Below are 21,386 nucleotides of genomic sequence, written 5' to 3'. Positions count from 1 at the left end.
CAGGCAGCAGCAGACCTGCCTGGATATGGCTGTGGTTGCTTTTAAGGTGTTTGGCTCAACTCAGCAGACGTTTATTGTCTTCCTTTAAGGCAGAAGGCAAAGGATTCTGTTCGCACCTTTACCGCGTAGTAGTTCCTTTGCTTCTTTTGACTTGTAGTTTCCCCATCTGTTAAAAAGGGACGGCCACCACTGCATAGGGTTCTTGCGAGGATGGACCAGGTTGACGTGTGCAGAGTGCCTGTGCGCAGAGATGTGAATGTTCCCTTGCTCTACCACTTGTAGTGTTTGGCACCGTCAGGTTGTAAGGACGGATGAGACAGCACCTTCTCCCCACAGCGGCTCACAGAACAGTGAGGAAGACACACACAGGTACAAGTAATATGATCAGAGGCAAACCATAGTCAGTATGTGAGTGAAGTGTTGGAGAAAACGCACCAGGAAGAGATGCATTCCTCTCTGAGGTTGACCAGTTCATCTCACCCAGCCACCCGTCCAGTGCCCATATTCCCTTCATGGTACTCCTGCCTAGCGATGAACCTCTGATTGAACTCCTCTGCTGACAGGAGTTGTGTTAGGTGCCCTGTCTTCTGCACTCCAGTCCAGTCTGTGGGCAGCTCTGTCTGAAATCACCTTTCTTCGGAATAAGTTCTGTCTCCTGGAGTGCAGCTACCTAGGGCAGCAGCCTGGGTTGGTGGAGGGAATGTGGGATTTGGAGTCGGTAGGCTGGGGGCAAGTCCCAGCTCTCATGCCAAACAGTTGTGAACTGGGAAACAGGTTCTAATTCTGCCTGTGGGGACCATGAGGAGCAGTTCTGAGCCCCCTTCAGCACAACAGGTGGAGAAAGCTGGTGCATAGGTCTCAAGCTTGCATGCATTGCTGTAAGGCCTATCTTCCCTTTATCGGTGACGGTTCCTTGCCTGCAGCTTTTTTTTTTTTTTCTTAAAGACTTATTATTTGAAAGTCAGAGTTACATAGAGAGAAAGGGAGAGGGAGAGAGAGATGTGTCTTCCATCTGCTGGTTCACTCCGCAGATGGCTGCAACAGCTGGAGGTATGCTGATCTGAAGCCAGGAGCTGAGAGCTTTTTCCTGGTCTCCCACATGGGTGCAGGGACCCAAGGACTTGGGCCATCTTCCACTGCTTTCCCAGGCCATAGCAGGGAGCTGGATTGGAAGTGGAGCAGCCGGGACTCATGTTGGTGTCCATATGGGATGCCGGCACTGCAGGCAGCGGCTTTAGCCACTGTGCCACAGCACCTGCCCTGCCTGCAGTTTCTGTTCTTTTCTTGTTACCCTCCATTTGTTGTGCTCTTATTCATCCGTGTTGTTCTTAAGGTGTGGAGTGGGCAGAGCTGAGTACTCTGAATATTCCAGCCATGGCTCGAGCAACACACAGGTCCCAGCCATTCGTTGATAGTTAATTTGATTGTGTGCCCTTTAGTCCTGATAATTCTTGTATGCCAGATTTTTTTCTTTAAGCAATAATATTTTCCTGTGGCCATTTCTTAGTAGAGGAATGAGCATTGAGGAACCCCTTACGTTCATTTGGGCCTTCTTAAAGAGTCTTAGCTGAAGGATTGAATGATTTAAGTTCTTAGCAAGAGCGTCTGGCTGGCTTGATTCTCCCGTAGCTGGTATTTCTAGCTTGCCCTCCTTCCTCCTTACAGAGCAGAGCTTGCGGAGAGCTTATCAGAGGAGGGATTGAGAAAGGCTGTAAATCTCTTTGCTTGTGGCTGGTTCAAAAGGCTAGTGGTGTGTACAGTGTGAAAGGTGTTGGATGTGGGCTCAGAAGACCTGAGCTTTTATTCCACCTTTGCCACTGCTGCTTTTGTGATCCTGGGCAAGCCCCTCACATGTGTAAGTGTCAGTTTCATCAGCTACAAAGGCCAATTGTAATATTTTCAGCCTTGCCACTCCAAGTGTGGTCACCTCTGGGAAGCTCTTAGAAATACAAACTCCTAGGGACCAGCTCTGTGGCATAGCGGGTTAAGCTGCTGCCTGTGGTGCTGGCGTTCCGTGTTTGCACCGGTTCAAGTCCCAGTTGCTCCACTTCTGATTCATCTCTCTGCTAATGGCCTGGGAAAGCAGCAGAGGATGGCCCAAGTGTTTGGTCCCTGCACCCATGTGGGAGACCCAGATGAAGCCTCTAGTTCTTGGCTTTGGCTTGGCTCAGCCCTGGCTGTTGCAACCATTTGGAGAGTGAACTAGTGTATGGAAGATACCTCTCCTTCTCTGTAACTTTGCCTTTCAAAGAAATAAGTAAATCTTAAAAAAAAAATGCAAACTCTTAGGCCCCATCCTGACCTACTGAAGCAGAACCTACCTTGTTATGAGTTCCCCAAGTAGTCTGTATGCTTAGGCATTTGCATTTAATTTTAGATGGTGTGTTTATTTATTTAAAATTTATTGGCTGGCGCCACGGCTCACTAGGCTAATCCTCTGCCTGTGGCGCTGGCACCCCGGGTTCTAGTCTCGGTCAGGGTGCCGGATTCTGTCTCAGTTGCTCCTCTTCCAGTCCAGCTCTCTGCTGTGGCCCAGGAGTGCAGTGGAGGATGGCCCACGTGCTTGGGTCCTGCACCCACATGAGAAACCAGGAGGAAGCAACTGGCTCCTGGCTTCGGATCGGCTCAGCATGCCGGCCTCAATGCACCGGCCGTAGCGGCTATTTGGGGGGTGAACCAATGGAAAAAAGGAAGACCTTTCTCTCTGTCTGTCTCTCACTGTCTTACTCTGCCTGTCAAAAAAAAAAAAAAAAAGTATATTTATTTGAAAGAGAAAGAGATCTCCCATCCCATTGTTCACTCTCGAAATGCCTACAACACAGCTGGGACTGGTCCAGGCTGAAGCCAGGAGTCAGGAATTCAATCTGGATCTCCCGTGTGGGTACCAGGAACCCGGATATTTGGGCCATCACCTTCTACAACCCATGATGCACATCAGCAGGAAGCTGGAATAAAGAGTAAAGTTGGGACTTGAACCCAGGCACCTTGACATGGGATACGGTTTCCCAAGTGATGTAGTGGTGTCTTAACTGCTACACCAAATGCCTGTTCCAGGTGGTGCATTTTAAAAGAAGGTAGCGGGACATTTTTCCTGGTTCATGAATCCACCTGCCAAGTATTAACTTGAGCTGTGTGCCAGATACTGTCCTAGTTGCTGGGTAAATGCTGATGAAAGCAGGTCATTACTTTTTTTTTTTTAAGATTTATTCATTCATTTGAAAGACAGAGTTACAGAGAGGCAGAGGCATATGCAGAGAGAGCGAAGTCTTCCATACGCTGGTTCACTCCCCAGATGGTCACAATGGCCAAAGCTATGCTGATCCAAAGCCAGGAGCTTCTCCTGAATCTCTCACGCGGGTACAAGGGCCCTAGGACTTGGGCCATCTTCTGCTGCTTTCCCAGGCCACAGCAGAGAGCCGAATCGAAAGTGGAACAGCCGGGGCTAGAACCGGTGCCCATATGTGGGGAGCAACTGGGAGCAACTCGGACTAGACTAAGTTACTGGAATTAAGACTTATTCTATGCATCTGCTCTCCCACAATATGGCACTGGGGAGGAGTAAACTTCTACACAGCTGCCTCCAGTTCAACCAATAAACTGTAGGACCTGCTCCTGATTGGAGGAGAGCAGCGTACTCGGCGTGTGGGTAGCAGAGTTGGGATTGGTGGAAGAGGACTATAAAGGAGGAGAGAGACAACATGCACCAGGAACATCTATCTGAAGGAACACCTGTGCAGCCCCCGAGAGAGCCGGCCGGCGGTGTGCCGCTCCCCCGCGGAAGTGGGGAAGATGGCAGGGGGAACCGCCCTTCCACGGAGGTGGAAGGGTCGGTAGCCAACCCGGGAAGAACCAGCAGCAAACCCGGGGAGGGCTGAGCAGACAAGAGAACAGCGCAGGGTCCTGTGTCGTTCCTCCACGAAGAGGGGGAGCGACATAATGGTGCCATGACTCGGATAGGAAACCTAGGCAGGGTTTAGTGTCGTTCCTCCATGAAGAGGGGGAGTGACACCCATATGGGATGTTGGCACTGCAGGTGGTGGCTTTAACCACTACACCACAGTGCCAGCCCCACAGGTGATTACTTCTGAGGAGCCTACAGTGTAGTTGGAGTGGTAGACAACTGATAATCAGGGTACAATGTAATATGTTCTAGAAGCATATTCAGAATTCAGAGTATGTGCTGTTCAGTAGAGGTAGTCAGAACAGCCTTGTTGGAAAGCTTCAGTCTATGTTTTATTAAATCATTATTTTGGACACTAATGGAATCTAAGAGCGGAAAGGAATGCAAAATATGAGTGCTTGGAACTTAGAATTAATAGGAAAAGTTTTTTGAGGAGAAAAGCCAGGAACATGGAAATACATTCAGTATTTTTTTTTAAGATTTACTTATTTACTTGAAAACCAGAGTTACACAGAGAGAGGAGAGGCAGAGAGAAGAGAGAGGAAGAGAGGGGAGAGAGGCTGCAATGGCCAGAGCTGAGCCGATCCAAAGCCAGGAGCCAGGAGCTTCTTCCCAGTCTACCATGCAGGTTCAGGGGCCCAAGGACGTGGGCCATCTTCTACTGCTTTCCCAGGCACACTAGCAGGGAGCTGGATTGGGAGCAGAGCAGCCAGGATCCCAACTGGTGCCCATGTGGAATGCTGGTGCTATAGGCAGTGGCTTTACCTGTTACTCCACAGTGCCGGCCCCAGTGCATGATTCTAAGGAGAGCTTAAAATAATGGCCTCGAACTTGAGAATCTGTGTTTGCAGAGCTTCTTGTCCTGAAGCACTTGGTCCTCTGATGAGAAGTATTATTATCTTCAGGTAAGAGGCAGAGTGGCCTGGCCACACAAATGTCCCTGAAAGAGGCCCAGCTCCTCTCTGGTTCCGGCATCCCGGGGTGAGGCTGTTTGTTTCTATCAGATGACTGTGGCAAAAGGAAAAGTGTTGCCAAATTCAGTTCCGCTCAAATGGGCAGACATTTTGAGACTCCACATGGAGGGACTGTATGGGCCACAGAGTTCTTACTGACTGGGAGCTCCCAGTCTGGTGAGGGCTGGGGAGAGCAGACACACTGGTATTCAGCCAAAGTCTGGTAGGAGAAGGAGGGAGGGAGCAGTGAATTCCAATGGGGATCCTCTGGGTCAGTGCCAGGGAGGGGAGGGGTTTTGAACTGGGACTTGACAGATAAATGGGATTTGGGACAGAGGAAGGGGGGTAGGACCATTCTGGGCAGAGAGAGCTGTGGGAGCCAAGGTACAGAGATTAGCATGTGCTTGTGTCTCCAGAGAAGGTGTGGGGGAGGGGCAGCCGTGACCGAGGTAATTGAGGGTTGGCGCCTGACAAGGTAGTTTGCAATCTTCCTGAGAGGCTGCCAGGTTGAAGTTTGTGTGAGGTTGAATCTAGTGAGGCACAGACAAATGGCTGCTTTCTGTCTCTAGAGAGCAGCTGGCTGGGGACCAGCAGTCCTCTCTGCAGCCCCCGTGCGAAGCCTGAGGGAACGAGGCGGGCAGAGGGACCGCTCCCATGGAAGGGCAATGCTGTGGATCAAAACCCCTTCTTGTTACTTCTCCCGGCTCCCCCTCCTGCCCAGCACCTCCTGACAGCTGGGTAGACTTTTCTCCACTCTGGGAGTCACACGCCAGAGGTGAGCAGGCAGTCCTCCCTGTTTAAACTACCTTGACCCAGCCTCGTTTATTAATCCAGTCCACAGCTGCCTCATGTGTGTGTTTCACTCCCTGCAGCCTGCCTGGCTCAATTAGCTCTGATCGTGGGGATTATTTAATCTTCCCTTCATGCTTAGGTGTGATCGGAGACAGAGCTAGTTACTTCTTGGGTGACTGTGACCTCTTTCTGAGGCCATACATTTCAGGTTTATCCCAGACTGCGTGCTGACCCATTCCCCCAGATTTGAGAACCCCTCTCCCCCACCTCCCGAGCTCCCAGCTTCCTGTTAGCGTTCCTCTCCCTGGGTGCTGCCTCCATCACCCAGGATGGTCAAGCAGGGCCCTTGGACTTTATGACAGTGTACACCCAAATTCTAGTTCTGATTCTGCCGCTGAGTGCCTTTGGGTAAATGCCTGCTCTCACTGGGCCTTTGTTTTCTCAACACCACAGAAGGATGGACTACATGAATGTTAAGATTCCTTTCTGCTCTAACACTCTCTGAGTCAACAAGTGCCATATCACGGTAACCCTCCAGAGAGCCAAGTGTTGCTCCAAGCAGCTTTGCTGCATAAAAATAGTAGCTCAGCGTTTGTTTTGTCTGTTAACAGCTTGGGTACATCCCTGCTCATTGTAAAAGTGGAGGGCAGCCACAGGCTGTTGTGTCAAAGTTACTGGACATTTTCCCATTTTGATTCCCTGGTTCAGAGGCCAGAGCTGAATAATGGATTTTAGCTGCTCTCCTGAGCCTGTGTGCGTGGAAGCAGCCCAGATGCCAGAGGGCATCTCTTCTGGCGCCTAAGCCTCGTTTGGATCAGTAGCCAGCTTCAGCCATTGCTGTGGCTTTTCAGTGAATGAAGCGTTTCTGCTGGACTGAGTACGCTCAAATCCTGCTGGACTACAACCCAGCGGGGACCAGTTAGTTAAACGCACTGGGGTGCATCCTTATGGCAGGACTTGACTTCCTCAGTGACCCACCTTTGAGGGCATAGGATATAGGAGATTGTCTCCTCTGTAAGGAGGAGAAAAACCAGGTTCTAAGGGCTGGCCTGACTTGAGTTATTTTAATCTGCCCTTTAGGATGGCTGTTTGTCGATCAGTGATACTGGGAGTGCTGGGGAGAGCTGTGGCCTTTCTGCAAAGGTCTTGTGCTCAGTTAGGTCCTTATTCCACCAGCAGCAGCTGAGCCTCTTAGGAATATGGAAAATGTTTACCCACCTGGTTCTAAATTAGGGCCATTCAAACTTCAGCTCCCTACCAGGGCCCATTCAAACAGCCCTCCCTTTTCTGTTTTCTTAAGCCTATATATGTTCAGTACATACACAATTTTTAATTAATTGTTTATTTGAAAGAGGCACTTGGCTGGGGGTGTTTTTTCTTTTTCTTTTTTTTTTTTTTTTAGTGATTTTTTTTTTTTTTTTTTGACAGGCAGAGTGGACAGTGAGAGAGACAGAGAGAAAGGTCTTCCCTTGCCGTTGGTTCACCCTCCAATGGCCGCCGTGGCCGGCGCGCTGCAGCCGGCGCACTGCGCTGATCCGAGGCCAGGAGCCAGGTGCTTCTCCTGGTCTCCCATGCGGGTGCAGGGCCCAAGTACTTGGGCCACCCTCCACTGCACAGAGAGCTGGTCTGGAAGAGAGGCAACCGGGACAGAATCCGGTGCCCCGACCAGGACTAGAACCCGGTGTGCTGGCGCCGCAAGGCGGAGGATTAGCCTAGTGAGCCGAGGCGCCGGCCGGGGGGTGTTTTCTATTCTTTCATCTGCTGATTTGTACTCTAAATGCCCAAGGCTAGGTTAGACAGAAGCCAGGAGCCTAGAACTCAAGCCAGGACTCCTGTGTGAGTGGCAGGGACCCACCCAAGTACCTGAGCCAACACCTGTGCTGCCTCCCAGGGTGCACATTAGCAGGAAGCTGGATTCAGGAATACATCTAAGTCTTGAATCTAGGCACTTCTGTAGTAAGGGTGTGGGCATCCCAAGCAGTGTCTCAGCTGCTGTGCCAAATGGCCTCCCTCTCGCTATTTTTTTTTTTTTAAAGATTTACTTATTTATTTGAAAAGCAGAGGCAGAGAGAGAGAGAGAAAGAAAGAGAGAGGTCTTCCATCTGCTGGTTCACTCCCCAAATGGCCTCAACGGCTGGAGCTGCGCTGATCCGAAGCCAGGAGCCAGGAGCTTCTTCTGAGTCTCCCACGTGGGTGCAGGGGCCCAAGGACTTGGGCCATCTTCTACTGTTTTCCCATGCCATAGAAGAGAGCTGGATCAGAAATGGAGCAGCCAGGACTTGAACCTGTGCCTATATGGGATGCTGGCACTGCAGGCGATAGCTTTATCCACTGTGCCACAGCGCTGGCCCCCACCCCTCTCGCTTTTATTAATTTTTACAGAACATTCGTGGGAGCATCCTAACAGCTCTGGAAAATCACAACTTTAAAACTCATAGATGAGGAACTCCCAGGCCCAGAGACAGTAGGAGAGCTGTTTTAAGTGACACAGCTCATTGTTGGCAAAGCTGGGACTGGATCCCATGGCTCCTGTCTTCTCATTCCAGCGAGTTCTGCTGCCTCATTGCTTTCAGCAGATGTTGGTGTGGCATGACCCCAACCCTGCCAGAGTGGTTTTGAAAATAAAGTTGCCATGCAGAAAGCCAGCTGACAGGAGAGGTGGAGCAAACAGTGGCTATTTTAGGGATTGTTTTCTTTTAGGTCCTAGCTGGCTGTTGGTGGTTTGGAGCAGCCTGGGTGGGGATCAGAACCCTCAGGGTCTGGTTGCTCCTAAGTTTCTGACTCTATGTGGCCAAGCTGGACAAGGTACTGTCTTTTTCTGTATTACAGCTTCCTCGTAGAGAAGGAATTGGAATATTTTCTACTTTTAGCCCATTTTACAGGACTCTAGGGAGGACTGGGAAATCTGTAAAATAAAGACCTAAGAGAGTTAGTATATCAAGAGCAATTTTTGGTGGTTTTATTATTATTTTTTTTATGGTGAGAAAACATATTTAGAATTAGCCAGCTGGACTGATCCCGGTTTTGTCAGCAGCATCCAGAGCACCATCAGCAGGCGCCAGTTGAATAGACCTTCTTTCTCCGTGGGTCTGATCAGGGCGTTGACCTTGGCCACACCAGTGTCACAGTTTCTTCCCAGCCTGTTTGATCTGGTGCTTGTTGCCTTGACATCCACAATGAGCACAAGTGTGCTGTTATCTTCTTATTTTTTAAGGTTTTATTTGAAAGGCAGAGTTAGAGAAGGAGAGAGCGAGCGAGCGAGCGAGCGCAAGAGCGGTTCCATCTGCTGGTTCACTCCCCAAATGGCTGCAATAGCTGGGGCTGGATCAGGCCAAAGCTGGGAGCTTCCTTCAGTTCTCTCACGTGGGTGCAGGGGTCCAAGGACTTGGGCCATCCTCCACTGCTTCCCAGGCACATCAGCAGGGAGCTGGATTGATGTGGAATAGCCAGGACTCCAACTGTGTCCATATGGAGTGCTACTGCCGTTAACCTGCAGTGGCACAGTGAAGGCCCCAGGTTGTTGTCTTCTGTCTTCTTCATGGCAGACTCAGTGGTCCAGGGAAACTCGATGGCATCCTCATGGTCAAGCTTGTGTCTTCTGGGACGCTCTTCCGAGGATACTCGCCTGCCCCTGGAGGTGCAGTGTATTGCGCCTCTGGGACATGGGTGACCTGCAGATCTTTCTTTGTGGCGGTGGACACTTTTCAGCATTGCCTTCTTGGCCTTCAAAGCCTTGACTTTGCTTCAGCTTTGGGTGGGACAAGAGCTTCCTTCTTCACCTTCATTGCTATCTTGGTGAAAAGTTGGTGCTTTTTCCTCCCTGTTGTATTGGGGTATAACTTATTTATAGTAAAGCAGACAAGTGTTTAGTGCACAGCTCAATACATTTTACAAATGTGTTTATCCGTGTAATACCACCCAGATCAAGACATGGAATGTTTCCAGCTCCCCAGCTGCTCAGGTCTTGAGAGAGCAGTGTTTCCTTACTATGGCCCCTTTAAGAATCTCAGAGTCCATTCTGTCAGTCAATCTGTGTGTTTCCCAAACACCTTATAGTGCAGGGCACTGTGTAGGGTGTTGCCAGGAGTAAAGGAAAGAGGAATTGTCAGCTGTGTCTTGGACTCACAGCCCATCAAGGATAATGACTGGAACCCAAGGGAGAAAGTGTGATGGGCTTTCAGAGGAAGACTGGAGAGTGGCTGCCTCTTGCCAGCAAAGGACAGGATGTGTATCTGTGTAAATGCGGAGTTGTTCCCAGTCCCTTGAGTGTTTGTAAACACGGGAAAGGGACCGAGATTATGAACATCAGGGGCAGTAGCTTTTGGCCTAGCAGTAGAGATGCAGGTTGAGATGCCCATGTCTCCTGTCTGAGTACCCAGCTCTGCTGCTGGCTCCAGCTTCCTGCTAATGCAGACCCTGGGAGGCAGAGGTGATGGCTTTAGTGACTGGGTTCCTGCCACCCTGTGGAATGCCTGGATTAAGTTCCTGGCCCCCAGTCGGGGGTTGTTGCAGGCATGTAGGCAGTGAACCAGAGGGTGGGAACTTGTGTCTCTATTGCCTCTCAACTAAATAAATGGTTTAAAAAAACAAAACAAAACACTAGGAACTCCAGCCTCTCTGTTAGTTCTGTGTGTTCTCAGCCCACCTGGGAGCACTTAGGGCACTTAGAGAAGTCTGGGCCCAGCTGAAAATCCACATCCATGCTGTTTGCTCAGCCTGTCTTCCCTGGGAGGCAGCAGCGATCTCGGGCTGCAGGGAGGAAAGCAGTCAAGAGGCACTGCCGCCGTTCTTTGCCCTGCAGGCTCTAAGATGACTTGCTTTGTCAAGGGGCTTAAGCCTGTCAGATTACAAATCTGTGAGTTTATTTGTGGCTTGAATTTCTCTGTCTCCTTGGGTGGAATAGTTTAAAATACAAAAATTTCTACCTCTTAAGTGAAAATAGACCCATGAAAGACTTTTCTGATTCTTTTCAGATATGAGAAGCAGGTTTTGTTTTCAAAGCATGTGGCTCTGTGGTTGGTAGGAGGGAAGAAGGCCATGTCCAAGTGGACACATGGTGATTCTTCTGTTTAAAGAAAGTCTCCTACGGGAGTTAAGACTGGTGCCCAGGCTGGGGTAACCATGAAGAGATAACAGCCTGGGACATCTGAGTGTTGTAGAGCCGCATCTCAGCACATGTGTAGATAGTAGATAGGAGTGGTGGGAGGCGATGGCTCGGAAGGCTGATCCTGGTTCAGTTACTGTGTCTGAAATACAGGGACTTGATTCCCCGACCCAGTTTCACAGATGAGGAAACCAAGACTTTCCTTTTTTTTTTTTTTTTTTTGAAACCTTTTATTTAATTAGTACAAATTTCATAAGTATAACTTTAGGAATATAGAGATTCTTCCCACCATACCCACCCTCCTACCACCACTTGCACCCCACCTCCTCCTCCTCTCTCTCCCATTCCCAGTCCCATTCTCCATTAAGATTTGTTTTCAATTAACTTTATACACAGAAAACCAACTCTATAGTAAGTAATGATTTCAATAATTTGCACACATACACACAAAATATGAAAACTGAGAAGTTTTACAGTTAATTCTCATAGTACACCTCATTGAGAACAGAGGTCCTGCATGGGAAGTAAGTGCACAATGACTCCTGTTGTTAATTTAACAATTAGCACTCTTATGTATGATGTCAGTGATCACTCGACGCTCTTTTTATAAATTTTTTTAAGATTTATTTATTTATTTGAAAGGCAGAATTATAGAGAGGCAGAGGGGGAGACAGAAAGAGAGAGTCTTCCATCCGCTAGTTCACTCCCTAGATGTCTGCCATGGACGGAGCTGCAACGATCTGAAGCCAGGAGCCCAGGAGCCTCCTCCGGGTCTCCCACATGGGTGCAGGGGCCCAAGGACTTGAGCCATCTTCCACTGCTTTCCCAGGCCATAGCAGAGAGCTGGATTGGAAGTGGAGCAGCCAGGACTTGAACCAGCTACACCACAGTGCCGGCCCCTGCCCAGGGCTCTTGTCATGAGCTGCCAAGGCTATGGAAGCCTTTTAAGTCCACAGTCTCTGTCAGTATTTAGGCAAGGCCATAAGCAAAGTGGAAGTTCTCTCCTCCCTTCAGAGAAAAGTACATCCTTCTTGGATGGCCCCTTCTTTCCACTGGGGTCTCATTCACCGAGATCCTTCATATAGGATTTTTTTTTTTTTTTTTTTTTTGCCATAGTATAAGACTTTTCTTTGACCAGGGCTGGCTGGCAGCAGAGCTGGAAGCAGAACCAGGTTTCATATGAGTGGGATGTGAAGGTGCTCTGGAGGGTTTGCAGGGCAGCTTGGCCGGAGAGGCTGATGGCAAGGATGGGGGTGAATGGGGTGGTGGAAGCATTCCCTGCCTCTCCTTTGCCAGTGTGTTTAGAGCAAGGACGAATGAGGTGCTGAAGGAGGTTGGGGTGGCGACAGTGGGGAAGCAGGGAAGACCTCTAGGCTGTCAGTCATTTGAAAGGAACACCTTGGGAGCCCCCACAGCAAGAGGGTAGGGGGTGCTATGGCCAGGATTAAGATTTTTAACATTTGTGGCAGGTTACGTAGCTGGAATCTGCGACTTTTTCTCATCCTGCTGGTTCTGTGGTATCTGTGTTGAATGGAGAAGGGTAGCAGTGCTTCTCAGCCTTGCAGAGAGCAGGACTTCCAGGTACATGGAAGGGACTCCCCGGCACTGCAGCGGCTCTCTGTGACTCGGAGAGGGCTCCCTCAGGCCAGAGTCTGAACTCGGCGCGGGTTGACTCAGTAGAGAGCGCACATGAATCTCTTGTTGCTCAGCATTGAAGAGAGGGACTCGGCCATTTCGACGGTGTAGGAAGTTGTCTACTCCTGGAATAATTACTGTATCAGCCTTGCTGAAGGTGAGAGTCTCAAAATTACTTTTGAAATAAACCTATCTTTTCATGGGAAAAAAATAAAAGATTTTTGAAAGGCTGGGGAATGCTCACTGTTTACCTTCCTTGTATTTGTTAGCATAGGTTGCCTTAACAAAATACTGCAAAGTGGGTGGCTTCAGCAGCAGAATGTTGCCCCCTCAGAGTTCTGGAGAGACTGAAGTCTAAGATCAAGGTGCTGGGGGATTTGGTTTCTGGTGGGCTGGCAGATAGCCGCCTTCTCACTGTGTCGCCATGTGGCTTTTCCTTAGGATGTGTACATACTGCTGGGAGTAAGTAGACAGAGGCCTCCCTTGTAAGCCCACCAGTCCTGTCAGACAAGGGCCACTTAGCCTTAGTTACCTCTTAAAGGCCTGTCTCCAAATGCAGTCACATAGGGGTCGGGGCTTCAGCATGTGATTGGGGTGGTGGGGGGAACACAGTTCAGTCCATGGCACTTGAGCCTTTTGTTTTCTTTTTAACCACTTAAGAATCCTTTAGGCATTGTTTTCTTTGGTCAGAAGCCTGCTTTCTGACACTTCTTTATATTTTTTTCTAAACAATTTATAATCTAGCACTGCTATGAATTGTTTAAGAGAACAGAGATTATGTTTGCCTTGTGTTTCTGGTCTGGTAATTCTGTGCAGTTTGGAGTTAGTCCTCCAGTTTTATTATTCTCACATACACAGTTTTAAGTGCCGAACGAGAGAAACACAAAGAGGCTAACAATCAAATTTTAATTTTACTGAGAATGGAATTTCAGTGAGAACTCATGTGCCATAGTAAACTATGGGCATATTTGAAGAGATAAGGGGAAGTTTTTAATGAGGATTACACAAGGCATTTTGAAACAATGATCTCTGGTCACAGTGACTAGTAACAAGAGTGACATCAGTCCAAGGTTGAACAGCCAGTTGCTGGCAGATGTCCTTGCAGAAGTACTTTCTGTAATAAGGTTGTGATGGTCCTTGTGTAAGCTTGTGGTTCTGCCTGTCTTTTGTGATAGTTACATCACAGTCAGTCAGTCATGCGAAAGTACCTTTTTTTCATAGCCTCCTGGCTTTGTTTTCTGTTAGGGTTGACACAAACAACTCCATCTTGATTCTGACAACTTTGATATTAACCAAAGTGTTCAGTAGAACCAGAACCGCAAACTCAGCAACCATTCTGTTTTTTTGTTTTGTTTTAGATTTATTTCTTTATTTGAAAGGCAGAGTTACAGGGAGATGGAGAGACAGAGACAGCGAGATAGGGAGATTGCCTATCTGCTGGTTCACTCCTCCAAATGTCCGAAACTGCTGGCCTGGGCCAGGCCAGAGCCAGGAGCCAGGAGCTTCATTCAGGTGTCCCATCTGGGTGCAGGGGCCCAAGCACTTGGACCATCTTACCCTGCTTTCCCAGGTGCATTAGCAGAGAGCTGGATAGAAAGTAGTGCTGCTGGGACTGGAACCAGCCTCAGATGGGACAATAGCTTAACCCACTGTGCTATGATTTTAGCTCCTGTTCTTATTTTTCAGTTGTGACATATACATAGCATAAAATTGATCATTTTAGCCATTTTTTTAGTTTTTAAAGATTTATTTATTTGAAAGAGAGGTCGAGACAGAGAGAGATCTTCCATCTGCTGGTTCACTCCCCAAATGGCCACAATGGCCGGAGCTGAGCTGATCCGAGGCCAGGAGCTTCCTTTGAGTCTCCTGTGCAGGTGCAGGGGCCCAAGGACCTGAGTCATCCTGTGCTGCTTTCTCAGGCACATTACTAGGGAGCTGGATCAGCAGCTGGGACTCAAACTGGTGCTCATGGGATCCTGCGCTGCAGGCGGGGATTTTAACCTGTTGCGCCATAATGCTGGCCCCAACTTGAGCCATGCATAATGTTTAGTTCTGTGGTATTAGGTTCATCCACATTGTTGTGCCCCATCTGTTTCTACTCTTCTGTAGAATAATGCTTATGTTTGGTTTCTGCCATTCAGATGAGCTGTTTGGCTTCCCTGAGCCTATATCCTCATCTATAAAATGGGAATATAGCAGTAAGAAGGGCTCGAGAGTCAGACAAACTGAGTTTGAATGCTGGCTGCATCACTTGTAATAGCTGCAATTTTTTTAGTTGCTGGTGACACAACCCCAGCTCATTCCATCTTACCTTTCAGGAAGGGGATTTATTGACTCACATGACTGGGAAATAACAGGGTGGAGCTCCACTGTCAGTTGCCTTCATTTGTCACTTCCCCATGAGTCTGGGCCAGGGCTGCAGGAAACTCTGGCTTATGGCTTTGGTTTCTGGGGGGAAGTCTCCACCTCTCTTCACCCACGTCTCTAGCCCAGTCAGAACAATCCCGGGGAGGGATTCTGATTGGCTTCTGGGATCATGTGCTTCAACCAGACCAGTGACCATAATGGGGGGTGTTCTGTAGCTCACTTGGATCACTGCCTCCCCCACCCTGTGACCAGGGAAGCAGGGTCTATTTGCAAACGCTTAGGGTTTGAGGGGGCTGCTTTTTAAGAAAACAGTGGCTCCTTCACTTTTTCCCTCCTGCCTGATAGAGCACAATACACTTGCTCATATTCTTTCCCAGCCCCAGCAGAGCATGTGGGCTAGGCAGAGCCCTGTGTTCTGCTCCTAGACCCACTTCTCCACCAGGTTTTCCTTCAGTTGCCTCGGTTTACTGAGTGCCTACTCTGCCCCTGTCCTTGTCTGTATACAAGGTTGGGTTTACTCTGTAAGAAAGTTTGTCTAGGGGCCGGTGCCCTGGCTCACTTGGTTAATCCTCTGCCTGCAGCGCCGGCATCCCATATGGGCGCCGGGTTCTGGTCCTGGTTGTTCCTCTTCCAGTCCAGCTCTTTGCTGTGGCCCGGGAGTGCAGTGGAGGATGGCCCAAGTGCTTGGGCCCCTGCACCTGCATGGGAGACCAGGAGGGAGCACCTGGCTCCTGGCTTCGGATTGGCGCTGTGCGCTGGCCATGGTGGCCATTTTGGGGGTGAGCCAGCGGAGGGAGGACCTTTCTCTCTGTCTCTCTCTCTATCACTGTCTAACTCTGCCTGTCAAATAAGAAAAGAAAAGAAAAGAAAAGAAGAGAAGAGAAGAGAAGAGAGAGGAGAGAGGAGAGAGGAGAGAGGAGAAGAGAAGAGAAGAAAAAGCTTGTCTAACCAGCCATTCTCCCTAAGCACCTCTGTGTGCTGGATACAGAGGTGAACAGGAGGACTCTATCTCTACCCTCCTGAAGCTCACACTCTGATTAAATTGCATAAGTATGAAAAAGAGATATTGCAGAAGGGTTTCAGGACTCTGAGAGTTTGTGCCCTGTGTTTAGTAGACCAAGGTAAGACTAGCTCTTTCCAGAAGAGAACCAGCTTCTGTGTCTCCTTTGACTCCGGTTTGGTTTCCCTCTTGCTTTGCTCTTCTGACAAGCACACCTGCTAGGAGTATTTTTCTGCTGACTTTTCATTCTCTCCCACTTCCTGCAACTGCCCCTGGCCTCCAGACCTCTACTGAGGTCTCCGTTGCCAGGGTGCGCTCATGCTTGCTTAGGAAGAAGGGGGCTCTGGTTGGCATGGATTCAAGCTGGAAGCCGAGGAAAAAAGGCCATTGGGAAAGAAAGTGTATCCTGGCCTGGGAACGGAAACCAAGGGCAGGCAGTTTCCCTCTGTCCCAGCCAAGAATCTGGTCACCTCCAGTAAGTGTGGCTTAGAGCTTCCTTCCGGGACCTGGTGGGTAGAGGCAGGAGCTCAGTCCAGACGGCTCCGGTACCATAGTTAGGTTGTTCTTAGTAAATGTTTGCTGCTTTAAATATAGCTCCTTTCCATGTCTGGGGATGAGGTAGAAATTGGCTGTGAGTTTTTTGTTGGTCCTTTTTTTAGGTAGTCTTGTAAATGGTACACAATTTGAAGGGTGCTTTCCTTGCCCCCACCTCTCTGCCCTTCCCTGAGATAGTCTCTGTGCTTCACTCAGGCAAACCTGTATATTCTTCTGACAAAAACACACACACATGTATGTTAGCAATTCGTCTACCTTTGAATCCTGGACTCTTGATAGTTTTGTAAGAAGTTATTTAGATTTGACCCACTCAGAAGTCCTGGAATTCCATCTTTGTCATTTGGATTTAGAGAATGTTAAATTTTTTTTTTTTTTTTTTAAGATTTATTTATGGGGCTGGTGCTGTGGCACAATAGGTTAATCCTCTGCCTGCAGTGCCAGCATCCCATATGGGCGCCAGTTCTAGTCCCGGCTGCCCCTCTTCCAATCCAGCTTTCTGCTATAGCCTGGGAAAGCAGTAGAAGGTGGCCCAAGTCCTTGGGCCCCTGCACCTGCATGGGAGACCAGGAAGAAGTGTCTGGCTCCTGGCTTCGGATTGGCGCAGCTCCAGTCGTTGGGGCCACCTGGGGAGTGAACCAATGGAAGGAAGACCTTTCTCTTTGTCTCTCCCCCTACTGTTTGTAATTCTACCTCTCAAATAAATAAATAAAATCTTTAAAGAAAAAGATTTAGGCCGGCGCCGCGGCTCACTAGGCTAATCCTCCGCCTTGCGGCGCCGGCACACGGGGTTCTAGTCCCGGTCGGGGCTCCAGATTCTGTCCCGGTTGCCCCTCTTCCAGGCCAGCTCTCTGCTGTGGCCCGGGAGTGCAGTGGAGGATGGCCCAAGTGCTTGGGCCCTGCACCCCATGGGAGACCAGGAGAAGTACCTGGCTCCTGCCATCGGATCAGCGCCGTGCGCCGGCCACGGCGGCCATTGGAGGGTGAACCAACGGCAAAAGGAAGACCTTTCTCTCTCTCTCTCTCTCTCTCTCTCACTGTCCACTCTGCCTGTCAATAAATAAATAAATAAAAAGATTTATTTATTTATTTGAGAGGCAGAGTTACAGACGGAAAGGGAGAGAGAGGTCTTCCGTAGCTGATTCACTCCCCAAATGGCTGCAATGGCCAGAGCTAGGCCAATCTAAAGCCTGAGACAGAAGCTTCCTCAGGGTCTCCCATGTGGGTGCAGGGGTCAATCAACTTGGGCTACCTTCCACTGTTTTCCCAGGCCATCAGCAGAGAGCTGGATCAGAAGAGGAGCAGGTGGGACGCGAACTGGCGCCCATATGGGATGCCAGCACCACAGATGGAGGCTCAGCCTACTATGCCACAGCACCAGCCCCCTAGAGAATGTTAATTCTAATTTCAGGTGCTAGTTTGCATTTTGTAGCCTCCAGTTACTCAAAAAGACCTGGTAGAATGATTTCCCCTCCATACCCTGTCCTCCCCAGGTCACTAGTTACTTTGAGAAGTGCCATGTCCCAGCTGGTTTCCCCAGCCAGGAGCCTGGAGGGTGTTCCCTTTCCATTTTCTTCCCGTGCACATTCAAACAGGTGGGTCAGGCCATGGAGTCTTCTCTCTTGACGCATCTCAAGTTCATTCTCTCCTGGTCTGCCTCAGTTCAGGCCCTTTAAATCCACACCTGCTACACTCTTGCAGTGGTTGCCAGTCTTCTCTTTCCACAGCAGCCAGAGGGATTTTTTGAAATGCAAATCTGATCATGTTCCTGTCCTGCTTAGAATCTTTCAATGGCTTCCCACTAACCCTGGGAGAAAGTCCAACACCTCTTCAACAAGGCCTCCTTGTCTGTTCTTCAGCCTTTTATCGTTCCACGCCCTCATGCCTCTCTGTTCTCCCTGCTCAGGATAGGTATTTCCAGGCTGTCTTTACCGTCTTTCACAATCTGTGATAACGTTCAAGGTTAGGTTCCCCTCCTCTGGGCTCCCACAGTGCCTTGTACTTGTATTGTCATCACATCACGATGCCTGTCTGCTGGCCTGTGAGCTTCTGAAGACTTGAGCCTAGATGATGTTTGTCCCAAGTTCCCTAATGTCCTGAGCAAGATATGATTCCTGATACACTAGAAGGAATGTTGTTCAGAGAATTTTTCTGTTTCATCTGAGTTGTCAGATTCATTGGCATGAATTTATTCATAATACTCCTTTTTTATCCTCTTAATATTTGTGGACTCTGGACTCTGTGCCATCATATCCGTTATTCCTGATATTGGTGATCTCTTTTTTCCTGACAAAACTGCCTGGAAGTTTAATTTCATTGACCTGCTCAGATCAAGAGCCAGATGTTTATTGCCATTATCTAATTATCTTTTGCTTTTGGTTTCTATTTTATTTTTTTTTCACTTTGATCTTTATTCCCTTCTACTTATTTTCAGTTTCACTAGCTGTTTTTCTAGCTTCTTAAGGTGGATGCTGAGGTCACTGATTGGAGATCTTTTCTGTAGTAGAAGCATTTAGTGCTACACATTTTCCTCCTCTTTTTTTTTTTAAGATTTATTTATTTATTTGAAAATCAGGTACACAGAGAGAGGAGAGGCAGAGAGAGAGAGATGTCTTCCATCCAATGGTTCACTCCCCAGATAGCCACAACGGCCGGAGTTGCGCTGATCCAAAGCCAGGAGCCAGGAGCTTCTAATGGGTCTCCCACATGGGTGCAGGGTCCTAAGGACTTGGCCATCTTCCACTGCTTTCCTAGGCCATAGCAGAGAGCTGGATCAGAAGTGGAGCAGCCGGGACTCGAACTGGCACCCATATGGCATGCCAGCACTGCTTAACTGACTGCACCACAGCACTGGCCCCTCTGTATCCTCTCTGATCTCCTAGCTATTCATTCTTTCATCTGTTGAGAAGGAGTATTGAAATCTGAGTTTAATTTTGATGTGTCCGTTTCTCATTGCAATTCTGTAGGTTTTTGCTTTTTGTATTTTTTTAAAGATTTATTTATTTGAAATGCAGAGTGACAGAGAGGGAGAGATGGAAAGAGATCTTCTATCCACTGGCTCGCTCCCCAAATGCTCACAACAAATGGGACTGGGCCAGGAACTCCATTTACATCTCCTGTGCAGGAAGCTGGATTGGAAGTGGAGTAGCTGGGACTCAAACCAGCACACAGATACGAGGTATATGTACCAAGCAATAGCTTGACCTGCTATCCTCCAACACTCACCCCAGTTTTTTAAATTTATTTATTTTTTTTTGACAGGCAGAGTTAGAAAGTGAGAAGGAGAGAGAAAGAGAGAAAGGTCTTCCTTTTTCCATTGGTTCACCCTCCAAGTGGCCACTACAGACAGTGGGACAGCACGATAGCGTGTTGTGGCCAGCGCGCTGCGCCGATCCGAAGCCAGGAGCCAGGTGCTTCTCCTGGTCTCCCATGTGGGTGCAGGGCCCAAGGACTTGGGCCATCCTCCACTGCACTCCCGGGCCACAGCAGAGAGCTGGACTGGAAGAAGAGCAACCAGGACAGAATCCGGCGCCCTGACCGGGACTAGAACCCGGGGTGTCAGCGCCCTAGGTGGAGGATTAGCCTAGTGAGCCGCGGCACTGCCTTTTTTCTTTCTTTCTTTCTTTTTTTTTTTTTTTTTTTTTTTTAATTTTTAAAGTATTTATTTGAGGGACAGAGAAAGAATGTTAGCACACATGCACACATTCCTACCTGTTCATTGGTTCTGGGTTACTTGACAATTTTTTTTCCTTCACATTATGAATATTCTTTACATTTTTACATGTCTGATGTGTTTTTTTATTGACGTGACATGTAAATTTTAGCTTACTGGGTACTGGATGTTTCTATTTTCCTGTAGAAATTCTTTACTTCTGTTTTGGGCACAATTTTCTTGGCTACAGTTTGTCCTTTTGGGTCTTCCTTATAAGAAGGCCCTTCCTTGTAAGGGCAGACCCAGAGCAGTGTTCATCTCGTTTAGGTCTAGTTATTTCCTACTCTTGGGACAAGACCCTCCTGAAGAATTGAATTACGAGGGTTTTCCAGTCTGGCTGCAGACAGGCGCCATCGCAGGCCCCATGTGAGCAGTCACTGCTGCTCTCACATCCTTTTGAGTGTTTCTTCTCCTGGCGTAGGTAGCTTCTTCATCCACTCATGCTGGTCTGTGGTCTGCTGATCCCTGTGGAGGACCCTCCATGCAGGGTCCTCGTCTCCCTGCAGCTCTCCCCTCCTCTCCCCTGTCAGCTCTGGGTGCTTTGGACTCTAGGTGTAGTGCCGTCTCAGGAACATGTCTAGGCTTGTCTGGATTTTCTTGTTACACCTTGGCCTGGAAACTTTTAAAGCAATAATTGGATAATCGTAGAGCTCACCTTGTTTGCTAGCTTCCAGGGGTCACCATCGTTTTTTGCCTAATACTCTGTCTTGAAACCGTTGTTCCATTTACCTTGAGTGGAAAGTTAGAACTGCCGTCCTAACTTGGCTGAAACAGGAAGAGGAATGTGGATTTGAATCCTGACTTTTCTTTCTGAGTTTAAACAAGTTCCTTATCTCTCTAGGCCTCAAATATCTTCATCTGTAGAATGGGCCAGCATAACTAATTCCTTATTGTCAGGGCTAAATGAAAGAAGAAAACACAAGGCTCTGAATAGGTGTTAGTTCAAGTTAATGAGAAAAGAGCCCATGCCCAAGGTTTGAGCTCAAACACTGGGGATAGAGAAGAGAGGGGAAGATGGAGAAAAGCACTCAAGAAGACATGGCATTGGGGGCAAGGACCAGGTTCAGGTGTCCCCAGTGCTGGTTGGTGAGAATTTCAGAGTGGAGGTGGACAGTGCTGGGATGTGCAATAGAGGATAGAAGGCCAGTTGGACGTACCTTCTAACTACAGTGACATCTTCCCCAGTGATGTTTGTAGCTGCCGTTGGATCCAAGTGCTGACTTCTGTGCCTAGCTGAGCAGCTGAATTCAGAGGCCAGTAGGAGTCACTGGTCTTAGTTTATAAAGCCAGTTAAAATAAAGGCTGCCAATTTCATTGGGCAAGAAAAGCTCAATTATGTGAAATACTCAGGAAATGAAGTATATGGATGT

At 48.6% G+C, this 21,386-nt stretch overlaps 2 protein-coding genes across 2 annotated transcripts in view; both read left to right on the top strand.

Annotated features, from left to right (window-relative positions):
- The window catches only part of CHMP4B (charged multivesicular body protein 4B), a 53,236-nt gene that overhangs the window by 7,842 nt on the left and 24,008 nt on the right, over positions 1 to 21,386 (top strand). The window lies entirely within an intron of this gene.
- Positions 12,408 to 21,386, top strand: part of RALY (RALY heterogeneous nuclear ribonucleoprotein) — a 230,131-nt gene continuing 221,152 nt past the window's right edge. The window contains exon 1 of the mRNA XM_051846176.2: positions 12,408 to 12,417. The gene's annotated coding sequence lies outside the window, so the exon portion shown is untranslated. The remainder of the gene's footprint in view (positions 12,418 to 21,386) is intronic.

The sequence above is a fragment of the Oryctolagus cuniculus genome, chromosome 11, assembly GCF_964237555.1.
Source record: "Oryctolagus cuniculus chromosome 11, mOryCun1.1, whole genome shotgun sequence".
NCBI classification, from domain to species: domain Eukaryota; kingdom Metazoa; phylum Chordata; class Mammalia; order Lagomorpha; family Leporidae; genus Oryctolagus; species Oryctolagus cuniculus.
The sequence above is the reverse complement of the archived record's forward strand: the minus strand, read 5'-3'. Positions and strand labels throughout refer to the sequence as shown.